This window comes from Procambarus clarkii, chromosome 14, assembly GCF_040958095.1.
Source record: "Procambarus clarkii isolate CNS0578487 chromosome 14, FALCON_Pclarkii_2.0, whole genome shotgun sequence".
In the NCBI taxonomy this organism is placed as follows: Eukaryota; Metazoa; Arthropoda; class Malacostraca; order Decapoda; family Cambaridae; genus Procambarus; species Procambarus clarkii.
Window position 1 is genome coordinate 14074743 of NC_091163.1, and position 9010 is coordinate 14083752.

Sequence of the window (9010 nt, forward strand, 5' to 3'; positions counted from 1 at the left end):
ATAGAGACAGGTTCAGAACGTCTGATGTTAAAATTGGATTATATGAACGGACTTTCAACTAGCACTTTATATATATATATATATATATATATATATATATATATATATATATATATATATATATATATATATATATATATATATGTTTTCATTTCATTATTTTCCCTCCTGTGTTTTCTTTCTGTTTCCTTTCCTCTACTTTCTTTCTCTGTCTCTCTCTCGCTCCCCTCGACCCATCTATCTCTCCTCCTCACCTACCTACACGAGTACCTCACTCCTTCCTTCTCCCTAGTGCTTCCTTACCTCCCAGTCTTCCCCTCCCTCGGATCATCAGTATTCCAGAGGGTCCGGCAAGCGATGCGCAGTAAGCGTACATTACAACTCTGACCAGCTAGACCGTAGGATCCTTTTCTCGATTTTCGGACCATTTCATACAAAAAATGAGTTCGCTTTCAGTCTCTCTTAACGGGATTTTTTTTTTGTGTAGTTCTCCTCGTATCTTTTGTTCCTCCCCCTGAATTCTACTTTATTTATTCTGTTATATGGTGCTACAGTGTTTTGTTTAAGGAAATATGTTTATTGGCTCACAAATAAGATCAAAGGTAAATTTTTGTTCGAAAGACATTTTTACCTTTCATTCCCAGCTCTCTCTCTCTCTCTCTCTCTCTCTCTCTCTCTCTCTCTCTCTCTCTCTCTCTCTCTCTCTCTCTCTCTCACACACACAACAATATCCATTTCAACGTAAACAACTATGATACTGGTTCACACTATTACACTGCCCTCGTTCCCATCCGTCGCAAGCCTCACCTACTCACGGACTGATCAGTATATAAACATTTCTCTATATGCCTATTTTTCTTGTTGTAACCTCTGCCCTCTCTGTGAGGTGTTGCAGTGGGTTGTGAGGTTGGGCAGTGGGTGGTTGTCGTGGTTTAGGTGGAAGTGAAGGGAATTATCGGGGGAAGAACTATATAGCACTTGGTAAGGGGTCTGGATAAGGATTTGGGATGGGACAGGAGAGGGAAATGAATGGTGCCATAACCACTTGGACGGTCGGGGATTGAACGCCGACCTGCATTAATAAACGGTCTACCGTCCAGCCAAAGTAGGTGGACCTGATACGGTCCTTATCTGTACTTACTTATCAGTGATTACGATGAGGTGAGGGCTAGCTCTGTGTCCCGCATATTATCCACGATGCAAAACTATATCTTAGTTGTATTTGTTGTATTGTTGTATTTTAACTATATGACGTATAAATTCCTCTTCGAATTTGAGTTTAAAGTTTTAAAGGGAGGTGGCTGCTTCAATTAGTTTCTTCAATTTATTTCACTGGATGAGCACCCGTATGATAATGTATATGTCCACTATAGTATAGTAGTCATATACATATACATATACCATATGTATATGGTGGAGGGGGGTCAAATAGCTTCGGCTATCACCTCCTTTTGACCGGTCGTGATGGTCGAGTGGATAAGGTGTCCTGTACACACCCTTTACATTGTGCTCCTGGCAGTATGGGTTCGAGTCACTTCTGGGGTGTGAGTGTTTTCAATACCTACGTGGAGGAATATGTTTATAGCTTACCTGCGCGTAAGTAGTAAAGAACTTTGCTCAAAAACAATTTCCACTATAGTGCCTCCAGGGGGAATCGAACCCACGGCCTCTGGTTTACTAGACCAGCGCTCTAGCCACTGAGCTATGGAGGCTGGCAATGGTCTTGTAATACCAGGGGTATATTAAGAGGTCATTGCGGTTTCAAGTATCTTTAACGTTCAAAAGTATTTATTTACATATACAAGAGTTCTTACAGTCTTGTATGAGCCACTAGCACGCATAGTGCTTCGGGCAGGTCTTTAATACAATTTTTTCCCCCAGAATACGGCCCGCCAAATCGTTTTACAACCAGGTACACATTCACTGCTGGGTGAGCAGAGGCTACAGTTAAGGATTGGCGCAAAGTAGATCCTTCCCGGCCAGGATTCGAACCCCAGGCCAAAGCGCTCGCGAAACGCCAGGGGAGTGTGCTACCAGTTCGCAATGGGGGAATAGAATATAAGTAAGACATAACTCTGCTTTCCTTCAATAGCTACGATTTAGAGTACAGATCCACAGCCCAGTATGAGTTTCTTCACACTTCCACACTACCACGCTAAACTTACTTTACTACACACTAAAGGTTCGTTAATATTACAAGACATTCACAAGACAATTGTTTACAGAAGGGAGGAAATTTATTACATTTTGAAACGTTACGTCAGATTACGGCTGTAATGGGTTTTAAGCATATGAATACCAAAAGGTGTATTTAACACGAAAAAAGGATCAGATTAAAACATTAAATTACCTTCAACCTCTTTTTGCCATTGTTTGGATTTATTATATGTTCTATAGTTATGAATATACTATAAGAAGCCCAGACCAATTTAATAGTTTTTACTTTACTGCAACAATATTATAATATGTATACTCATGCATTTGACAAGATGATACATATACGTCATACTTTAGTATTTAGTAGAAAGACTACAGGAAGAGAAAGCCAAGAGAGAGAGAGCAAAGAGAGAGCGAAGAGAGACAGCGAGAGAGAGAGACACACAGATAGAGGCAGGCAGTCAGGCAGAGTTAGTGATAGAGAATGAGAGAGAGAGATAATTTTCATTTCTTTATTGTGCACCCCATACCCATCCTGTGGGCAGTGGTGGAAAGCGTTAGAGAGGAACATAATGGGTTCAGGAACTGAACCCCATAATTCGTTTAGCTAAAAAAGTGACAATGTTGTGAAGAGATAAAGAAAAAGGAAGACATATACAGCTATAGACTGAAAGAGAGACACAGTCACATAAACAATGGGATAGTTATGAAAACCACAGAAAGACAGGAAAATAAACATGAAACAGAAAAGCATGACAGTTAATCAGCACAAATAAATACGAGAGAAGAGAGGGACAGATGAAAAATGACAGCCCTTGAGCAGTAAGACAAAATATAGCATCTCTCCACAACACACAAGATGAAAGATGCTGCCAGCAGTCATCCGGTAGTGACTGGATGCTGCGATGAGGAATGTTGAAGCCAACATGCTGATATTGGGATGAATGACTCTTGCTCTTGACATCGAATAATGCTTGAATAATGATGGATGGAGTGAGAAAAATGGGAGAGAATCTGAGAGAAAGAGAGAATGGGAATGAGACAATGAGAGAATAAGGAAGAGAGTGAGGGAGAGAGAGAATGCATGCAATATATCGTTGGGTGGTCCTGTCTTGACCTTATGGCGTCAATCATATATTGCAAAAATGCAAAATTCAATTTCGAACTTTTATATTATGCCATGTAGAAGCACAAACACATTGCTTCCAAAAAAATATCAATTTTAATTATAATTTAAATAATTAATTAAAATTAAAATGTAAATGGTAACACATTAATCCTTTGAACATTATCATCTAAAACATATAATATTCATTAGTTAATAAGACGCTCTCGCAAATTTTAATAATATTTATTTTTATTCATTTAAAAATATATTTTTTAACTGGTTTCTTGGTACAAAGTCAGCTATTGTTTCTTGTGCTTACAGTCGGGAACAATAGCATCTGAGATTATATTAGCTAACTGATAATTCATCAAATTACACTGTTTAAATTCATAAAATAATTTGACGTAATAGTCTATTATATTGATGACCTAAAACCCTGTCAACTGTTAGGGGCTATTCATGCCTGTGCCACCTTTTGGGTGGCTTAATGTTTATCAATCAATCTTGTAAATTAAAATTCACTGAATGCACTATATTGGATACCCGGGCACATGATAATTAAATTTCGATAGTTCAACGTAGGCCAGTAAGCATATACCGTTGAAGAAATTCACTAAAGTTACAGTATATACACAATTAGAGAACGCTTAAGAACCGTCAAAACGACGTGAAGACCATGATTGCGATATGAAAAGTAGCTGAAAAATACGCTGTGGCATAAAAATCACTGTAGAATAGGAGAGAAAAAACTTGATGAACTAGATGAGAAAAAAACAAACGACTTGACTCACTATTCCCATGGCTCAATGAGGAATAAAATGAGGGGAAATGTCTCATTTTCCTCCAAATGCCTCACCGCTAAATGAGGTCCTGGAAGCCAATTCCATCTACAAACTAGGCCTTCCATCTTAAGGTCAGACTAAGAAAAAAAATCGACAATCATAATCAGAAAAAATATAACGTAAGATATACAAACCTTAATTAACTGGGTACAAAGAGCGCGACCTTACATAAGATGATAGTTTTTAATTTACTATGTGCTATAATATATATAGCACAGTCAAAATAAGAGACATGTACAATAAAAGGCGCAGACGAAACATCTACATCCGAAACTAGCAGCATAATTCTCGAGCCGCTGAGTAATTCAGATCATTAACAGTACCTGGCTCGACTCACAGGGGTTATGACGACCCCACTTACGACCAATTACTGACTAATATATGCCATTAATCACAGAGATCTGCTTAAGCAATGATAGGTCTTCATTGCAGGAATTTGCAATATACATTGTCACCGCCGCAGACGCCAGTTTATAAACAGTTTGATAACATATATATAAACTTGTGCCAGTAGATATGTAGCCTATGGAAGGGCCAATAGGTTCGTTGCACCTTTTCGATATTACGATGATATAATATACTTATATACGCCAGGCATCATGGAAATACATGAAATTGGTTAGCTGTAATGGGCCTATTGGCGCATAAGAGAGATGTTTCACCTTCACCTCATCCCATGATATATAAAATGTACACACAATATATAATATTACATATATATATACATATATATATATATATATATATATATATATATATATATATATATATATATATATATATATATATATATATCCATTTGTTACCTGTTGCACCATTTGTAGCAGTTGCATTGCTTCTTGCAGAACTTAGTTTGACTGCGTCTGATCACTGTCCAAGAGGTCTGCAGACCTCGGCCTTACAGAGGGGCGACACAAGGCCCAGACCATCACTGCCTCGTGAGTTCATCTGCATACCCAGTTACGCCAGGCCAGCATTTGCATACCCGCTAACAACCAGGCCGGCATCGGCTCCCCATCAACTCCAACTAATTGTTGGTGTTCTCTCACTAAAATGTGCTCACCTAGATGAGCTCAGCCCTTAGGTCTCTAGTTACTAAGCCCCGTTTGTTATCTCTCCAAATATCTGTTTGTTAAGGCAATGGATTGTAATTCTGTTTTGATGTCACTTTTCTGTTGTTTAAGCTGTTTAATGTTTGTTTCAGCAGTGTCCTCTGTTAAATTTATATTTTACGTTCATTTACAACTACACACAAAAAGGGAGGATTCTTTAATTTGGTGTAACACACACGTTTTCAGCTTTCATAAATTCTCCATTATATTTATTATTCTGTAAGTTGATAAATTGTTTCATTTTTCCTCTGTCCATTAATGTAGTCATGACCAGTTGTGGGAGTCTATCTTTATAGCTCGATTAATGGACTTTCTATGCTACATATCTTGACATTTTCTCAAGTAATAGAGATTGGCGGAATTAACATTACATCAATCATTGAGCATTTATGTTAATACTACTTCAGTTAATGAGATCGATGGAGTTAATATTGTTACTTATGGAAGATTGTGGATTTAATGTTGCAGAATAAATGGGAAGATTGTAGAGTTAATGTTGCAAAATAAATTTGAAGGTTGTGGAGTTAATGTAGCATCAGTCATGGCTGTAGTGAATGAGGTCACTACAGTACTCATGTAGATTCATGTTGCGGTACATGATGCACATCATTACTGCAACATTAATCACGTTGCAGTGATTTACGCCACGTTCACGTTGTCGTAAAAGAAATTCCACCCATTTGTTTCCGCCTCGGCCGGGAATCGAACTCGGGCCCTTAGGATTACGACTTCCGAGCGCTGTCCACTCAGACAGCCCCAACATTTGTCAACACTTCCATTCCTTGTATCGGTCTCTATGTCTTGTCTGTCTCTTTATGTCATAGATGTGTCTATGTGTGTATATCTTTGTGTCTCATTCGTTGTCTCTTCTTGTGTGTGTGTGTCTTGGTTGGATTTTCCTTGTCTCTCCGTTTCTCTCTCATTCTCTCTCTCTCTCTCTCTCTCTCTCTGCTTGGGCACCATTCCTTCCCACCGTCCTATCCCAAATCCTAATTCCTTCCAAGTGCTGTATAGTCGTAATTGCTTGGCGTTTTCTGCTGATAGTTCCCTTCTCTCTCTCAGGTGGCAGATGTTCACGAAAAGTTGTGACATCACGAACACAATTCGCTGTTACAAAGTATGATAATAAAGTTTGTAATTTTGCGGACATCAGTGTGTAATATTTTACACATAATTCAGAACAAAAATATTCAAAGTAGGTTAAATATGGCACTGAAAGATTCGTAGTTGGGATAGCGTTTTTCTACCATGTCAAGTGGGATTCGTTTCCTTGCTTCCAACCCTGAACCGTCCATGTTGGACATGTACCCAATAGCCATTACTGTTAAAAATATGATGCGGCTAGCTACGAGCATCTGACCATCGTCTTCGAATAGTCATTCTTATTTACGATATTAGAAAGGGGTAACTTCAAGTGTCCGGGTTTGTCTCCCCACCCCCTTTTCCTTGCTTCATCACTCCTTCTCTCTATCCCTCCCTTCCTCTTCTACCCCCTCTCTCTCCGTCTCTCACCTTGCCCTCGAGCAGCGTACCTGGTAAATCCTCTTCCTCCTATTCTCTTTCTATCCTCGTAGTGACCTGGAAAAGATAACATTCCTGATTATCCCCGCTCTCAATTGGATTAAAAGTGATCACAAGGAATGAGAAAGCCTGCTGGTCGTACTCACTCTCACTGCTTGTATAAAGGTGACAGAATGAACGTGGAGATAGAGAGGAGAGAGGAGATGGAGGGAGGGGAAACAGTACCTGGGAGACTATTGTCATGCGCGGCATTTGGAGTCAGTCCACAGCTGAGGTTCTGTTTGTTGTTTATGCAAATTTGTAAAGCTAAGGTTGACTGTTACCTTGACGAGGAGTCATTGTTGGGGGCTGGTAGACGGGTCCTTGTAGGTCTAGATGGGTCTTTGTGGGGTCTTGATGGGTCTTTGTGGGCGGGAAGATGGGGTCTTTATGGGCGGGAAGTTCGATTGTGGCATAGATGGATCCATGGAGGAAGGGAATGGGCTCCAAGTTAGCTGTTGTCGTGGGCCGGAAGATGAATCTTTGGGAAAGGAGAACGGGATGATACCTGCTTGACACCTGCTTTGGAAGTTCTTCTACTCCCCAAGCCTGGCCTGACTTGAGAGAGCTTGGTCCAACAGGCTGTTGCTTGGAGCGACCCACAGGCCCACATATCCACCACAGCCCGCATAGATGCAGGTTTGGAAAAAAAGATTAATTGTATGTAGGGGAAGATGGGCTGTTTCAAATGAGGAAAATAAGTGGAAAAGGATATGAGGGATAAGTTGCAAGTGGGGTGAGTGTTGGATGGAGTTAAGGAAAAGGGGTAGTTGTGGGCTGGAAGGGTGGCTGTAGGTAGGGGGTCGAGGCTCCAAGTGGCATGAGAGAGGGGAAGAAAAAGGGGTCGAGGTCATAGAAAATCAAATTGATTTCAACACGATCAACATTACTCAAAAAACATCTTTCAGAAATAATGGTCATATTTCTAAATATAATTGTCCGGTGCTAACACATTTAAATAAGCATCCAGCTAGGATTATCATTGAAGAAATGTAGACAGTTTCGTTTCTGGATTATTCTTGCTGACTTATTGAATCAAATTTCCATTCATGCTGAAATCAAATTCAGATTCAAATCAAATCAAATTCTTGCTGAAATAGTGAATCAAACTTCCAGTTAGATTATCCTTCCTGACAGGTTATCTTGAGGTTATCTTGAGAAGATTTCGGGGCTTAGCGTCCCCACGGCCCGGTTCTCGACCAGGCGTCCTTTTTGTTACAACCCTCCAGAAAGCAGCCAGTACCAGCTGTCTAACTCCCAGGTACCTATTTACTGATAGGTGCACAGGGGCATCAGAATTCTACCCATTTGTTTCCTCCTCCACCGGAGATTGAACTCAGAACCTCAGGACTATGAATCCGAGGCGCTGTCCACTCAGCTGTCAAGCCCCAGGTTGAATTAATTCATACAAGTATTATCTATGCAGATATTTTGTTAAAAAATATGGACTTTAATTAAAAGAAAGGTCAGACCCTAAATGATTTTCAAGAATTTCAATGTGATCTCCACAATTCTAGCATCAGATATGGTTAGTTTTGGAATCGTTTGTGTTAAATATTAGTAAAAGCACATTTATTTTCCTTTGACATCGTGATATCCTCGGTTTGTCAATATCGTGATACTGACAATTTATTATAAACCTCAGACAAATTGTGCTTAGAATTATGGATTCAACATTAATATATACCATTTAAGCTTACTACGTGCATATAAAAAAAATATATGAAACTTTTGCTCTGTCAAAGAATTTCATGATAAAACATTGGAGGGAATTATCTCCAAAAAGGATTCTACATTTTAGCTTAAAATGTTGCATGACCAAATTTTAAGGTAGGCAGAATTTAAGTAGCTATAATTTTGGCGACGAGCGCCACATGTTACATTCAAGTACCCGTTAAATTAGCAGTTAAGTATGTCATAAAAGGTTATAGTAAAGCTTTTTGGGGCTTAGTGAGGGTGCATACACACAGATATACATTCATACATACATATGATACAGATACATTCATGCATTTGAACATATATATTTATATATATCCATGTATATAAGTGCTTCCATACATGTATGTGTACATGCATATATTATATAATAGAATGATTGTCTTACCGAGGAAGGATTGTGGGTAACCTCACCAAACTTTACACCATGACTGCTGTGAGGTACGCACCCACCATAGCCAGCCTTATACTTTGCACCATGACTGCTGTGAGGTACGCACCCACCATAGCCA

General features: G+C 39.3%; 1 non-coding gene across 1 annotated transcript; it reads right to left on the reverse strand.

Annotated features, from left to right (window-relative positions):
• Positions 1 to 1639: 1639 nt before the first annotated feature.
• TRNAT-AGU (transfer RNA threonine (anticodon AGU)) lies at positions 1640 to 1712 on the reverse strand. Its single transcript has one exon. It is a non-coding gene; the product is annotated as a tRNA-Thr (tRNA).
• Between the last annotated feature and the right edge of the window lie 7298 nt (positions 1713 to 9010).